The sequence below is a fragment of the Ranitomeya variabilis genome, chromosome 8 (assembly GCF_051348905.1).
Source record: "Ranitomeya variabilis isolate aRanVar5 chromosome 8, aRanVar5.hap1, whole genome shotgun sequence".
Lineage (NCBI taxonomy): Eukaryota > Metazoa > Chordata > Amphibia > Anura > Dendrobatidae > Ranitomeya > Ranitomeya variabilis.
This window is the reverse complement of record NC_135239.1, coordinates 85,522,834-85,540,032: the sequence shown is the minus strand read 5'-3', so window position 1 is coordinate 85,540,032 and position 17,199 is coordinate 85,522,834.

Genomic DNA, 17,199 nt, shown 5'->3' with positions numbered 1-17,199 from the left:
CAGGCAGAGACCTCGATTGCTCAGAAGAAGTCTCACCAACCCTAGAGCCTTGTGAGTTTATCTTCTGTGAAATGGTTGGAGATGAGGAGATAGTATCCCCAGAGGCCAACATTCCTGAGAGAGGGGTGACTGGAGAAAATGTTGCTTTCGCCAACATAGGGACCTCACTATAAAAGATTTGGTCAATAAGGTAACTGTTATAAAAAGAATAGCACAGGAGGCGGGGGCTGACACCAGGTTTCCCTATTTCATTTTGAGTGGGGACTTGCTGTACAGGGTTAATAAGGGGAGGAAGGAGATAGTGGAACAATTGTTGGTACCAGAACTCTATCTATGGAGTGTATTGGACCTGGCCCATTGTCTTCGGTGTCCATCTGGGGGAGGATAAAACTCAAGAACGGGTCATGTGGAGGTTCTATTGGCCCGGGTGTCACCTGGAAATCCTAAGTTATTGCAAGTCCTGTCCCATGTGCCAGTTAGCTGCTTCCACTTCTCACTTCCGAAATCCCCTCGTGCCACTATCCATAAAGACATGGCAAGACAGGGACCAAGTTGAAACTCTATGTCTGCTGGTTAAGCCAGAAGGGAACATTGAAGACATCACAATAACCAAGACGCTTTTGAAGGCCCCAATGCAGCAATGTCCGGAATTGATGCAGCAGAACCAGGACCTGCTGTCAGATTTTCCAGAGTGTACCCATGTTATAGAACACGGTTCTGTCAGAACCCCATGTGGGTGAATTCAAAGGCCTTTCAAATTCCTGAGTCCTGAACTGATCTCCAGTGAAGTAAAGTGTTTTCTGCATCACAAATTCATTAAAGAATCTAACCCAGTTGTCCATTTTCCAAATCCCAATGAAGATTCAATGATGATTATCAGAAGTTGAATGAATTCTCCAAGTTACTGCCGTCAATGAGCTGATCCAGATACTTGGGCTGGCAAAGTACATAACCACCTTGGGTCTAACAAAGGGATCTTAGCAAATCACCATGTCACAAGAAGTTAAGGAGAAGACTGCTTTCTCTACGCCCGATGGTTGCTTCCAATATGTCCGGATGCCATTCAGACTGCAGGGATCTTCAGCCACCTTCCAGAGAGCCATGGACCGGATGCTCACACTCCATAAGAATTACGCTGCGGCATATCTAGACAATATCCAAATCTTCAGTCTTGGGGAAGGCATCTGGGAATGGTCCAGATGGTGTTTGATGCTCTCAGAAAGGCGAAGTTTTCTATAAATCCAGAAAAATGTGCCATGGGAAAGAGGAGGCCAAATACCTTGATATGTAGTAGGTGAAATCAAACGCAAGATCAATAAAGTGAACGCAATTCAGAAACCACTCGCAAAAAAGCAAGTTAGGTCTTTTCTGGGACTCGTGGAATACTACAGGAGGTTCATTCCAAACTTTGCCATGGTGGCTGCACCCCTGACCAACCTCCTTAAGGGGACAAAATCAGTCATGGCTAAATCGACATCAGAGGTAGAGACTGAGACTAGGGTTGAGCGACTTTTACTTTTTCAGGATCAAGTCGGGTTTCGCGAAACCCGACTTTGTCAAAAGTCGGGTCGGGTGAAATCGGCCGATCATTGCGAAAAGTCGGGGGCCGACTGAAACACGAAACCCAATGCAAGTCAATGGGGAATAAAAGTCGGCAGTGAGTGGAGGACAGGAAAACACCTACCGAGCCCATTTTAATGTCAAAAACATCAATTATTGTTACTTAAGCTTGTCAGTCTTAATTTACCTTATAATAATAGTTAGCCATTGAAAATTTGGGGGTAATTTGGCAACAGTTGTGGGGGGAGTAGGGCTGGCTCAAGTTTTTCATGGGCCCAGGAAACGCGGACTACGTCACGGCGGTGGAGCAGGGAGCGGTAAGTATTTCAACTTTGCAAGTGCTGTGATCATGAGCAAGCAGGGGGGGCACACTCATTCGCATTGCCACTGGCACAGGGCCCCTCAAAGTACGGCGTTGTGTTTGATGGCGGGGGCACCTCCCACCGTCAGTGACACTTTTGCATACTATGACGGGCCCTGTGACAGTGACATCGCCAACGAGTATGCCGCCCCCACCTCATGAAGGAACCTGCACTTTCATATGCACCTTCCTCTTTGTCCCCGTGTAAGGTGGTATAGTATGCGGGAAGGGGGACCTGACATTCAGCAGGGTCAGATTCTGGCTGTGTAGAGTGCAAGGGGAATGTAGTGGTCTGGGTCAATGTACCAGCAGACCCATCAAGCAGTGGCTGGGTAATAGGCAGGATGAGGAGGAAACACAGATATAGGCCCAAAATAAAAAAGGAGGCTAAAAGCTGGAAAAAATTGGTTACAGGAGTAAACAGGCAGCATTGCTTTGTTCAGTGGAGGACAACAACAAGCAGCAGCAGACACCGTTAGTAGGGCCCAACCAAACTAGTAGGCCAAATACAGTTTCAAATTCTAAATATAGGCCGAAAGCCTGTAGATTGAAACTCAGCTTTGTTTCCTTGAGGAAACCAAGAGGCAGCAGCAGACATAACTAGACCCAAACCAAGAACCAGGCCAAATGCAGTTTCATATTGTTGATAGAGGCTGAAAGCCTGTAGATTCAAATGCAGCTTTGTTTCTTTGAGGAAACCAAGAGGCAGCAGCAGACATAACTAGGCCCAAACCAAGCACCAGGGCAAATGCAGTTTCATATTGTTGATAGAGGCCGAAAGCCTGTAGATTCAAACGCTTTGTTTAGTAAAGGTAGAGTGGGCGCACCCACCTGTCCAGGCAAACGGCACTTGCACGAGTGCTTGCGCCAAGTGGTGACCACGGTCCTGTGAGGGGAGTCAGCCCATTTAGGGAGGTATAAAAATGGCCTATGATGGACATTCAGCAGCTGCAAATGGAGGAATTGGCAAAGTCAGTTAGAGGTGGGCAAAAGCGAGTCATTTTATCACCCAAGCTAGGTGTCAGCAGGGGAAGGTGGGGCAAAAGAATTGCCAATCCATGATTGGTTCATTTTAATGAAGGTTAGATCATCTACATTTTGGGTAGCGAAACGTGTCCTTTTTTCGGTCAGTATTGAACCAGCAGCACTGAAGACTCTTTCTGAAAGCAACTTTATTAAAAATAAATTGCAATCACAAAAACATCACCAAAACGTATGGAAATTTTTATTATTATTAAAATTGTATAATCTACAACAGATATTTATTTATTAAGAATATAAAACATACAACTATAGATAATATGTATCTCCTCCAATCGAGGTTTACTTAGGGATAGATAAAAATATATATATATATATAAAAATCCCGTATGTGCAAGACAGGGCAAGTCCAAACTGATCAGTATAATAAACATAAAAATATATATAATGCAGCAAATAATAATTTAATAATATAATATGTGATAAAAATCAATCAAATAAATTTGTGAATAATATGTGTGTATATCCATATATACACACACACCTATTGTGTGCAGCAAAATAAATCAATTCATAATAAAGTGCAATAGTGCAATAAAAAATAAATTGCATACAAAACAACCAGTGTGTCCACAAAAGTTGTGAGCCAAAAACAAAAAACAAATAATTATATATTACCCAGTAAAAGTACTGCCAAATGTGCCAAAATATATTATGAATACTGACCAGTTAGGAGTACCACTGCCCTGCACACACCACTCCAACGCCGTTTCGCTCACTGCTTCTTTCACCCTGATGAAGCAGTGAGCGAAATGGCGTTGGAGTGGTGTGTGCAGGGCAGTGGTACTCCTAACTGGTCAGTATTCATAATATATTTTGGCACATTTGGCAGTACTTTTACTGGGTAATATATAATTATTTGTTTTTTGTTTTTGGCTCACAACTTTTGTGGACACACTGGTTGTTTTGTATGCAATTTATTTTTTATTGCACTATTGCACTTTATTATGAATTGATTTATTTTGCTGCACACAATAGGTGTGTGTGTATATATGGATATACACACATATTATTCACAAATTTATTTGATTGATTTTTATCACATATTATATTATTAAATTATTATTTGCTGCATTATATATATTTTTATGTTTATTATACTGATCAGTTTGGACTTGCCCTGTCTTGCACATACGGGATTTTTATATATATATATATATTTTTATCTATCCCTAAGTAAACCTCGATTGGAGGAGATACATATTATCTATAGTTGTATGTTTTATATTCTTAATAAATAAATATCTGTTGTAGATTATACAATTTTAATAATAATAAAAATTTCCATACGTTTTGGTGATGTTTTTGTGATTGCAATTTATTTTTAATAAAAAATATATTTTATTTAATATAATCTGGTCTGAAGGAAATTTTTTAAGGGTTCATTTCTATAGTGTTTTTCCTCAGTTTATAAATTATTATCTCTGGTGTTTCTTTCTATATAGGTTGTTTTTGTTTTTTTCTTTCTGAAAGCACACTGGCAGCAGGGCAAGCGAGCTCCTGTAAAGCATATTCTGCCAATTCGGGCCAGGTGTCTAGTTTAGATGCCCAGTAATCAAAGGGGAATGACCTGTGAGGGAGAACATCGATAAGGGAATAAAAAATAGTTTGTAACCATACTGGACAAATGCTGTCTCCTGTCACTTTGAATAGATGCAGCAGTCCCTGTTGTGTCAGCGGTCATTGAAAAATCACTCCACAACCTTGTCAGAAAACCCCTCTGTCCAACGCCAATTCGGATTTTGGCACCTCTAGCACCTCTGTCATGTTTCCCCCTACGGCAAGTGTGAGGACCATCACCGCCTCTGTGTGCTGGGAATGCCTGAACCAAACGGTCTACAAGAGTGGCTTGTTTGGTAGCCAATATTTGCTCAAGGTTCTCATGTGGCATGATGTTTTGCATTTTCCCTTTATAGCGTGGATCCAGGAGGCAGGCCAACCAGTAATCGTCATCGGTCATCATTTTGACAATGCGGGGGTCCCTTTTTAAAATACGCAAGGCATACTCAGCCATGTGGGCCAATGTTCCTGGTGTCAATTCACTGGTCCTGCTGGGTTGAGGAGCACTTTCTTGGAAATCCACATCACAAGTGTCCCGCAAGAAACCTGTAACTGACCTTGCAACGCCACCAGTTTCAAGTGGCCCCTGAGAAGCATCCTCCTTCCATACATAGTCATCCCCATCATCCTCCTCCTCATCCTCTTCGACCGCCACCTCGTCCTGGACAGTTCCCTGACCAGACAATGGCTGACTGTCATCAAGGATTCCCTCCTCCTCGGCTGCAGACGCCAGCTCCTTGATGTGCGTCAAACTTTGCATCAGCAGACGCATAAGTGGGATGCTCATGCTTATGATGGCGTCGTCTGCACTTGCCAGCCGTGTGCATTCCTCGAAACACTGAAGGACTTGACAGAGGTCTTGTAGCTTGGACCACTGCACACCAGACAACTCCATGTCAGCCATCCAACTGCCTGCCCATGTATGCGTATCCTCCCACAAATACATGACAGCACGCCTCTGTTCACACAGCCTCTGAACCATGTGCAGTGTGGAGTTCCACCTTGTTGCAACGTCGATAATTAGGCGGTGCTGTGGAAGATTGAGCGATCGCTGATAGTTCAGCATACGGCTGGAGTGTACGGGCGACCGGCAGATGTGCGAGCAAAGTCTTCGCACCTTCAAGAGCAGGGCTGGTAACTCCGGATCATTTTTAAGAAAGCACTGCACCACCAGGTTCAAAGTGTGAGCCAAGCAAGGTATGTGTTTGAGTTGTGAAAGGGCTATGGCAGCCATAAAATTCCTTCCATTATCACTGACTACCTTGCCTGCCTCAAGATGTACACTGCCCAGCCATGACTGAGTTTCTTGCTGCAAGAACTCGGGCAGAACTTCCGCGGTGTGTCTGTTGTCGCCCAAACACTTCATTTCAAACACAGCCTGCTGACGCTTCCCACTAGCTGTTCCGTAATGGGACACCTCGTGTGCAACACTGGCAGCTGCAGATGGAGTGGTCATGCGACAGCGCTCTGTTGACGAGCTTTCGCTTCTGGAGGAGGAGGAGGAGGAGGTGGGGTGGCGAACATCTACAGCCAACTGTTTCCTAGATCGTGGGCTAGGCAGAACTGTCCCACTATTGCTGTCCCCGTGGACCCTGCATCCACGACATTAACCCAGTGCGCCGTGATGGACACGTAACGTCCCTGGCCATGCCTACTGGTCCATGCATCTGTTGTGAGGTGCACCTTCCCACTGACAGACTGCCTCAGTGCATGGACAATGCGGTCTTTGACATGCTGGTGGAGGGCTGGGATGGCTTTTCTCGCAAAGAAGTGGCGACTGGGTAGGTCATAGCGTGGTACTGCGTAGGCCATCAGGGCTTTGAAAGCTTCACTTTCAACCAACCGGTAGGGCATCATCTCTAACGAGATAAGTCTGGCAATGTGGGCATTCAAACCCTGTGTACGCGGATGACAGGATGAGTACTTTCGTTTCCTAACAAGAGTCTCTTCTAGGGTGAGCTGGACTGGAGAGCTGCCTATGGTGGAACTAGCGGTGGTGGTGGTTGTGGACATGGCAGATTGAGAGTGAGTTGGTGATGTTGGCCTACATACAGTGCTTCCTACCAATAACCTTCTGACTCCCTGACTGCTTTGGCCTAGCGACGATCCCTCCACATTTGCTGCTGGTGTCCTAACCGGTGGGCTTACAGTGAGGGAAGCAATGTTGCGGTGCTGATTACCTTCATTCAGACCTGGTGCACCAACGGTACGGGACTTTACGTAGTTAGTCCAGGCTTGCAAGTGCATGCTGTTTAAATGTCTACGCATGCACGTTGTATTTAAATTGTTAAGAATCTTCCCTCTGCTAAAGGTCTTTGAGCATTTTTTACAGATCACTTTTGACTGATCATTGGGATCTTGGTCAAAAAAATGCCACACTGCACTCTTCCTACTATGGAATTTTCAGGCATTGCACGCTGTGCAACTTTCACAGGATGGCCACCCTGTCCTAAAACTGGTTTTGTCAAACGTTTTTTGCCTGATACGGGCCTGCCAGATGACAGCTGTTGCGATGTAGATTGGTGCTGCTGCGGATAACCCTCCTCCGCTTCTGAGCTACTGGCAGCGCCACCCTCTTCCCCCAATGGCTGCCAATCTGGGTCAACAACTGTGTCATCTATCACCTCCTCCTCCTCAATGTCATGTGCACCTTCCTCAGTGTCACCGTGTAAGGTACTAAAGCATTCGGGACAGGGCACCATAGTCTCATCAGGGTCAGATTGTGGCTCAGCAAACTGCGAGGGCAATGTAGTGATCTGACTCAATGGAACAGCATCATAATCTAGCTGTGGCTGTGCATCAGTGCACTCCATGTCCGATTCTTCTTGGAATGGGCAGGGTACAATTTCCCTTTCTAACCCAGGCACGGTGTCATGATTCTCAATGGCGAGAGAACATAGCCCAGCATATATGAGAACTAGCTCTTGGAAGATGGAAACTATACTGACCATGAACTAAACCTGCCGCACAACTAGAAGTGGCCGGGTAGCATGCCTACGTTTTTTTATCCCTAGATGCCCAGCGCCAGCCGGAGAACTACCTAATCCTAGCAGAGGAAAAGACAGTCCTGGCTCACCTCTAGAGAAATTTTCCCAAAAGGCAGACAGAGGCCCCCACATATATTGGCGGTGATTTTAGATGAAATGACAAACGTAGAATGAAAATAGGTTTAGCAAAATCGAGGTCCGCTTACTAGATAGCATGAAGACAGAAAGGGCACTTTCATGGTCAGCAGAAAACCCTATCAAAACACCATCCAGAAATTACTTTAAGACTCTAGCATTAACTCATAACACCAGAGTGGCAATTTCCGCTCACAAGAGCTTTCCAGACACAGTAACGAAACAGCAGCTGTGAACAGGAACAAAATGCAAAAACACACAAGGACAAAAGTCCAACTTAGCTGGGAGTTGTCTAGTAGCAGGAACATGCACAGAAAGGCTACTGATTACATTGTTGACCGGCATGAAACTGACAGAGGAGCAAGGTTATATAGCGACTCCCACATCCTGATAGGAGCAGGTGAACAGAGGGGATGATGCACACAAGTTAAATTCCACAAGTGGCCACCGGGGGAGCCCAGAATCCAATTTCACAACAGTACCCCCCCCTCAAGGAGGGGGCACCGAACCCTCACCAGAACCACCAGGGCGATCAGGATGAGCCCTATGAAAGGCACGGACAAGATCGGAGGCATGAACATCAGAGGCAGTGACCCAAGAATTATCCTCCTGACCGTATCCCTTCCATTTGACCAGATACTGGAGTCTCCGTCTGGAAACACGAGAGTCCAAGATCTTTTCCACAACGTACTCCAACTCACCCTCAACCAACACCGGAGCAGGAGGCTCAACGGAAGGCACAGCTGGTACCTCATACCTGCGCAACAATGACCGATGAAAAACATTATGAATCGAAAAGGATGCAGGGAGGTCCAAACGGAAGGACACAGGGTTAAGAATCTCCAATATCTTGTACTGGCCGATGAACCGAGGCTTAAACTTAGGAGAAGAAACCCTCATAGGGACAAAACGAGAAGACAACCACACCAAGTCCCCAACACAAAGCCGAGGACCAACACGACGACGGCGGTTGGCAAAAAGCTGAGTCTTCTCCTGGGACAACTTCAAATTGTCCACCACCTGCCCCCAAATCTGATGCAACCTCTCCACCACAGCATCCACTCCAGGACAATCCGAAGATTCCACTTGACCGGAGGAAAATCGAGGATGAAACCCCGAATTACAGAAAAACGGGGACACCAAGGTGGCAGAGCTGGCCCGATTATTGAGGGCGAACTCCGCCAAAGGCAAAAAAGCAACCCAATCATCCTGATCCGCAGACACAAAACACCTCAAATATGTCTCCAAGGTCTGATTAGTCCGCTCGGTCTGGCCATTAGTCTGAGGATGGAAAGCAGACGAAAAAGACAAATCTATGCCCATCCTAGCACAGAATGCCCGCCAAAATCTAGACACGAATTGGGTCCCTCTGTCAGAAACGATATTCTCCGGAATACCATGCAAACGAACAACATTTTGAAAAAACAGAGGAACCAACTCGGAAGAAGAAGGCAACTTAGGCAAGGGAACCAGATGGACCATCTTAGAGAAACGGTCACACACCACCCAGATGACAGACATCTTCTGAGAAACAGGCAGATCCGAAATAAAATCCATCGAGATGTGCGTCCAAGGCCTCTTCGGGATAGGCAAGGGCAACAACAATCCACTAGCCCGAGAACAACAAGGCTTGGCCCGAGCACAAACGTCACAAGACTGCACAAAGCCTCGCACATCTCGTGACAGGGAAGGCCACCAGAAGGACCTTGCCACCAAATCCCTGGTACCAAAGATTCCAGGATGACCTGCCAACGCAGAAGAATGAACCTCAGAGATGACTCTACTGGTCCAATCATCAGGAACAAACAGTCTACCAGGTGGGCAACGATCAGGTCTATCCGCCTGAAACTCCTTCAAGGCCCGCCGCAGGTCTGGAGAAACGGCAGACAATATCACTCCATCTTTAAGGATACCTGTGGGCTCAGAATTACCAGGGGAGTCAGGCTCAAAACTCCTAGAAAGGGCATCCGCCTTAACATTCTTAGAACCCGGTAGGTAAGACACCACAAAATTAAACCGAGAGAAAAACAACGACCAGCGCGCTTGTCTAGGATTCAGGCGCCTGGCAGACTCAAGGTAAATAAAATTTTTGTGGTCAGTCAATACCACCACCCGATGTCTGGCCCCCTCAAGCCAGTGACGCCACTCCTCAAAAGCCCACTTCATGGCCAAAAGCTCCCGATTCCCAATATCATAATTCCGCTCGGCGGGCGAAAATTTACGGGAAAAAAAAGCACAAGGTCTCATCACGGAGCAGTCGGAACTTCTCTGCGACAACACCGCCCCAGCTCCGATTTCAGAAGCGTCGACCTCAACCTGAAAAGGAAGAGCAACATCAGGCTGACGCAACACTGGGGCGGAAGAAAAGCGGCGCTTGAGCTCCCGAAAGGCCTCCACAGCATCAGGGGACCAATCAGCAACATCAGCACCCTTCTTAGTCAAATCAGTCAATGGTTTTACAACATCAGAAAAACCAGCAATAAATCGACGATAAAAGTTAGCAAAGCCCAAAAATTTCTGAAGACTCTTAAGAGAAGAGGGTTGCGTCCAATCACCAATAGCCTGAACCTTGACAGGATCCATCTCGATGGAAGAGGGGGAAAAAATGTATCCCAAGAAGGAAATCTTCTGAACCCCAAAAACACACTTAGAACCCTTCACACACAAGGAATTAGACCGCAAAACCTGAAAAACCCTCCTGACCTGCTGGACATGAGAGTCCCAGTCATCCGAAAAAATCAGAATATCATCCAGATACACAATCATAAATTTATCCAAATAATCGCGGAAAATGTCATGCATAAAGGACTGGAAGACTGAAGGGGCATTTGAAAGACCAAAAGGCATCACCAAATACTCAAAATGGCCCTCGGGCGTATTAAATGCGGTTTTCCACTCATCCCCCTGCTTGATTCGCACCAAATTATACGCCCCACGGAGATCAATCTTAGAGAACCACTTGGCCCCCTTTATACGAGCAAACAAATCAGTAAGCAGTGGTAACGGATATTGATATTTAACCGTGATTTTATTCAAAAGTCGATAATCAATACACGGCCTCAAAGAGCCGTCTTTCTTAGACACAAAGAAAAAACCGGCTCCTAAGGGAGATGACGAAGGACGAATATGTCCCTTTTCCAAGGACTCCTTTATATATTCTCGCATAGCAGCGTGTTCAGGCACAGACAGATTAAATAAACGACCCTTAGGGTATTTACTACCCGGGATCAAGTCTATGGCACAATCGCACTCCCGGTGCGGAGGTAGTGAACCAACCTTGGGTTCTTCAAAAACGTCACGAAAGTCAGACAAGAATTCAGGAATCTCAGAGGGAATAGATGATGAAATGGAAACCAAAGGTACGTCCCCATGAGTTCCTTTACATCCCCAGCTTAACACAGACATAGCTCTCCAGTCGAGGACTGGGTTATGAGATTGCAGCCATGGCAATCCCAGCACCAAAACATCATGTAGATTATACAGCACCAGAAAGCGAATAACCTCCCGGTGATCCGGATTAACACGCATAGTCACTTGTGTCCAGTATTGTGGTTTATTACTAGCCAATGGGGTGGAGTCAATCCCTTTCAGAGGTATCGGAGCCTCCAATGGCTCCAAATCATACCCACAGCGTTTGGCAAAGGACCAATCCATAAGACTCAAAGCAGCGCCAGAGTCGACATAGGCGTCCGCGGTAATAGATGACAAAGAACAAATCAGGGTCACAGATAGAATAAACTTAGACTGTAAAGTGCTAATTGAAACAGACTTGTCAGGCTTCTTAGTACGCTTAAAGCATGCTGATATAACATGAGTTGAATCACCACAATAGAAGCACAACCCATTTTTTCGTCTAAAATTCTGCCGCTCGCTTCTGGACAGAATTCTATCACATTGCATATTTTCTGGCGTTTTCTCAGTAGACACCGCCAAATGGTGCACAGGTTTGCGCTCCCGCAGACGCCTATCGATCTGAATAGCCATCGTCATGGACTCATTCAGACTCGCAGGCACAGGGAACCCCACCATAACATCCTTAATGGCATCAGAGAGACCTTCTCTGAAAATCGCCGCCAGGGCGCACTCATTCCACTGAGTAAGCACAGACCATTTGCGGAATTTTTGGCAGTATATTTCAGCTTCATCTTGCCCCTGAGACAAGGACATCAAGGCCTTTTCCGCCTGAAGCTCTAAATGAGGTTCCTCATAAAGCAACCCCAAGGCCAGAAAAAACGCATCCACATTGAGCAACGCAGGATCCCCTGGTGCCAATGCAAAAGCCCAGTCTTGAGGGTCGCCCCGGAGCAAGGAAATTACAATCCTGACCTGCTGTGCAGGGTCTCCGGCAGAGCGAGACTTCAGGGACAAAAACAATTTGCAATTATTTTTAAAATTTTGAAAGTGAGATCTATTCCCCGAGAAGAATTCAGGCAAAGGAATTCTAGGCTCAGACATAGGTGCATGAACAACAAAATCTTGCAAATTTTGTACCTTTGTGGCGAGATTATTCAAACCTGTAGCTACACTCTGAAGATCCATTTGAAACAGGTGAACACAGAGCCATTCAAGGATTAGAAGGAGAGGAAGAGAGGAAGGCTGCAGTATAGGCAGACTAGCAAGTGATTCAATTAAGAGCACACTCAGAACTAGAGGGAAAAAAAAAAAAAAAAAATTGTAGCAGACTTCTTTTTTCTCTCCTTTCTCAGCCAGTAATTTAACCCTTTTTTTGGCCGGTCAAACTGTCATGATTCTCAATGGCGAGAGAACATAGCCCAGCATATATGAGAACTAGCTCTTGGAAGATGGAAACTATACTGACCATGAACTAAACCTGCCGCACAACTAGAAGTGGCCGGGTAGCATGCCTACGTTTTTTTATCCCTAGATGCCCAGCGCCAGCCGGAGAACTACCTAATCCTAGCAGAGGAAAAGACAGTCCTGGCTCACCTCTAGAGAAATTTTCCCAAAAGACAGACAGAGGCCCCCACATATATTGGCGGTGATTTTAGATGAAATGACAAACGTAGAATGAAAATAGGTTTAGCAAAATCGAGGTCCGCTTACTAGATAGCATGAAGACAGAAAGGGCACTTTCATGGTCAGCAGAAAACCCTATCAAAACACCATCCAGAAATTACTTTAAGACTCTAGCATTAACTCATAACACCAGAGTGGCAATTTCCGCTCACAAGAGCTTTCCAGACACCGTAACGAAACAGCAGCTGTGAACAGGAACAAAATGCAAAAACACACAAGGACAAAAGTCCAACTTAGCTGGGAGTTGTCTAGTAGCAGGAACATGCACAGAAAGGCTACTGATTACATTGTTGACCGGCATGAAACTGACAGAGGAGCAAGGTTATATAGCGACTCCCACATCCTGATAGGAGCAGGTGAACAGAGGGGATGATGCACACAAGTTAAATTCCACAAGTGGCCACCGGGGGAGCCCAGAATCCAATTTCACAACAGCACGGTATGTGTAAAGAGTTCCATGGAGTAACCTGTTGTGTCGCCTGATGCATCCTTCACTTTTGGTTTGGGAGAAGGACACAAGGAAGCGTCTTGTTCCTGACCGGGAGCATCCACTGACGACTGGCTGCTGTGACATTTCGAACTTTGGGAAGAGGAGGCCAAAGAGCTAGAGGCTGAGTCAGCAAGGAAAGCCAAAACTTTTTCCTGCTGCTCTGGCTTTAAAAGCTGTTTTCCTACTCCCAGGTAAGGGAGCCTTCGAGGCCTTGTGTAGCCAGACGATGACGCAGGCTCAACACCTCCAGCCTTAGGTGCTACTGTGCTTTTGCCACTACCACCAGATGCAGCACCACCATCAGTACCAGCTGACAACCCCCACCCACGGCCTCTTCCACCAGACTTCCTCATTTTTTGGGGGGAGACACAGAACCACAACTGTGGCCCACTGGTATAACTGTAAACTATGAACATGGCAGAAAGTGGCTGCCTAATATATACGACACACTAGCAGTACAGCAGAATATACACTGTGTGCAAATTTTAATCTCCCTTTTTTTGGGGGGGAGACACAGAACCACAACTCTGGCCCAGTGGTATAACTGTAAACTATGAACGTGGCAGAAAGTGGCTGCCTGATATATACGACACACTAGCAGTACAGCAGAATATACACTGTGTGCGAATTTTAATCTCCCTTTTTTTTGGGGGGGGAGACACAGAACCACAACTGTGGCCCAGTGGTGTAACTGTAAACTATGAACGTGGCAGAAAGTGGCTGCCTGATATATACGACACACTAGCAGTACAGCAGAATATACACTGTGTGCGAATTTTAATCTCCCTTTTTTTGGGGGGAGACACAGAACCACAACTCTGGCCCAGTGGTATAACTGTAAACTATGAACGTGGCAGAAAGTGGCTACCTGATATATACAACACACTAGCAGTACAGCAGAATATACACTGTGTGCGAATTTTAATCTCCCTTTTTTTGGGGGGGAGACACAGAACCACAACTCTGGCCCAGTGGTATAACTGTAAACTATGAATGTGGCAGAAAGTGGCTGCCTGATATATACGACACACTAGCAGTACAGCAGAATATACACTGTGTGCGAATTTTAATCTCCCTTTTTTTTGAGGGGGGGACACAGAACCACAACTGTGGCCCAGTGGTATAACTGTAAACTATGAACGTGGCAGAAAGTGTCTGCCTGATATATACGACACACTAGTAGTACAGCAGAATATACACTGTGTGCGAATTTTAATCTCCCTTTTTTTGGGGGGGAGACACAGAACCACAACTCTGGCCCAGTGGTATAACACAACACTATGAACGTGCCAGAAAGTGGCTGGAATTATTATTTAAAAAAAAAAAGGAAGCTCCCTACAATGAGCTCAGGACAAGTATGGCAGCAATAAAAAGGACTGCTGAACACAAAAATGTGGACAAATAAACAAGATAGGTAACTGTGCAGAAAGGAGCAACAGGAATTTTGCTTTTAAAAAAGCAGTTGGTTTGCACAGCACCGTGCACACAGCTATGCAGCTGCTGCACTAAAATACGACCTCCACTGTCCCTGCACAAAACGGTGGTGTGGGACAGTGAAAATCGCTCCAGCACAAGCGGTTTGGGGGTTTATATTTCCTCCCTAACTCTGTCCCTGCTTCTGACTAACTGCAGCAACACCTCTCCCTATGCTCAGATCGGCAGAAGTAAGATGACGGTCGGCGTGCACGACCCTTTATAGCCCCTGTGACGCCGCAGAAAGCAAGCCAATCAGTGTCATGCCCTTCTCTAAGATGGTGGGGACCGAGACCTATGTTATCACGCTGCCCACACTCTGCGTCCTCCTTCATTGGATGAAAAACGGCAGTGACAGCGTCATATGAAACGCGACTTTGGCGCTCTGATCGTGTACCGCATGGCCGATCCCACACTAGGATCAGTTCGGGTTTCATGAAATCTGACTTTGCCTAAAAGTCGGCGATTTCTGAAAATGACCGATCCGTTTCGTTCAACCCTAGTAGAGATGGTCTTTCAAGAGCTAAAAATAGCTCTTTGTATGCAGCCTGTCCTGATTACTTCCGACTACAAGAAGGAATTTGGACTCCAAACGGATGCCTCAGAAGTCAGATTAGGAGTGGTCCTCTCTCAGGAAATACACTGAGTGGAGCATCCTGTTCTCTATCTGAACAGGAAACTGCCTGCAAGTGAGAATAATTATTCCATTGCAGAAAAGTAATGCCTGGCCATTAAATTGGCAGTGGACACATTGCAATACTATCTCTTAGGTAAACAATTTAAATTAGTGTCAGACCATGGCCCACTCAGGTGGATGAGGAAGAAAAAGGGGTAAAGTGCTCATGTTACAAGCTGGATTCTAGACCTACAGGATTTCCACTTCCATGTTGAATGCAGAGCCGGGAGTTACATGGTAATGTCGATGCCTTATCGAGACTCCTGTGTCCAGTGGTGGAAGATGGTTGACATTGGTCGGCAATTGCAAAAGGAGCTGTCAGCAGCAGATCTTGAAGATTTTCTTGCCCAAGTGCAATCAATGAGGCTGAACATTACCAGGACAACCATTAATAACCTCTTTCATAGCATCCAATGTGTGTAAGTGTGGGGATATCTGTGTGTGGCGCTCAACTCCATGCTGAATAAATCAAGTTGTTTGGAAAATGTTGTTCCGATTTTTTTACCATTTGCATATCATTAACATGTTTATCCAACTTGCGATATCCATAATTTCACAACTTTTCCTTCTGAGTGTTGCAATCTAAATGCTGAGTATATATTTCAAAACATGAGAAATCCAGCTCAACGAACTTGTGAACAAACTCCTCCTTTATTCAACAAGAGGTGCTCAGCAGAGGATAAAACATCATTGTTGACAGTTACATGATACGCGACATTTTGACTGTAACTGTCAACGCTGATGTTTTATCCTTTGCTGAGCACCTCTTGGTGAATAAAGAAAGAGTTTGTCCACAAGTTCGTTGAGCTGGATTTCTCATGTTTTGATTTCCCCACGCTTTGACACAGCGTTGTCCCTGCTCCGAACACCTAAGGATGTCTATTACGGTGAGCTGGACTTTTTTCTATGAGTATATATACTGTATACAGTGGGGAAAAAAGTATTTAGTCAGCCACCAATTGTGCAAGTTCTCCCACTTAAAAAGATGAGAGAGGCAGACAAGGTGATTTTCTGGATTTGTTTTCTCATTTTGACTCTTATAGTTGTGGTCCACCTATGATGTCAATTACAGGCAATTTTATCCAAAAAGCACTCCCATGTTACAATTTCAATGTTGAGGAATGTATGTTGTCTATTATTATTATTATTATTTATTGTTATAGCGCCATTTATTCCATGGTGCTTTACAAGTGAGGAGGGGTATACATAATAAAAACAAGTACAATAATCTTGAACAATACAAGTCATAACTGGTACAGGAGGAGTGAGGACCCTGCCCGCGAGGGCTCACAATCTACAAGGGATGGGTGAGAATACAGTAGGTGAGGTCTATCTAACCATCTATCTATCTATCTATGTCTATCTAGCTATCTATTAAATTTATACTATGTAAATAATCTCCAATGCTGAAAGCACTCACAAACATATCACGTATTATCACAGTTTCCCTTCCTTTCTTCAAGGTCCTAGCGATGGTCTCTACTTGTTCTTGCTAGGCCGCAAGATCATCTGAAAAAGTCAAGCAATATTCTCTGGGCCTTTTTCACACTGGCTCGTCCCTTTCCTGACTGCTGCACTACCCAAGACTCCACCCTGTACCATACGTCAGTGCTGGAAGTAACAGCCCTGATCACTCACGCCTCCGGTTCATCGCCATGAACAGTGGTGCTTGACCTGCAGCAGTCGCCTATCGGGCCTGGACAAATTAAGGCTGACCAGTGCAGACTGGTTCTCACATCTTGCCAGGAACAGATCTGGACCTCAAGTTTTGAGTGGTGTGACCTGGTTCACGGACTTTGACCATCTGGACACTACTCATAACCACACCACAATCCTCTGGTTCAGGCCTCTTGGCTCATTTCAGGATATTGGCCTCAGC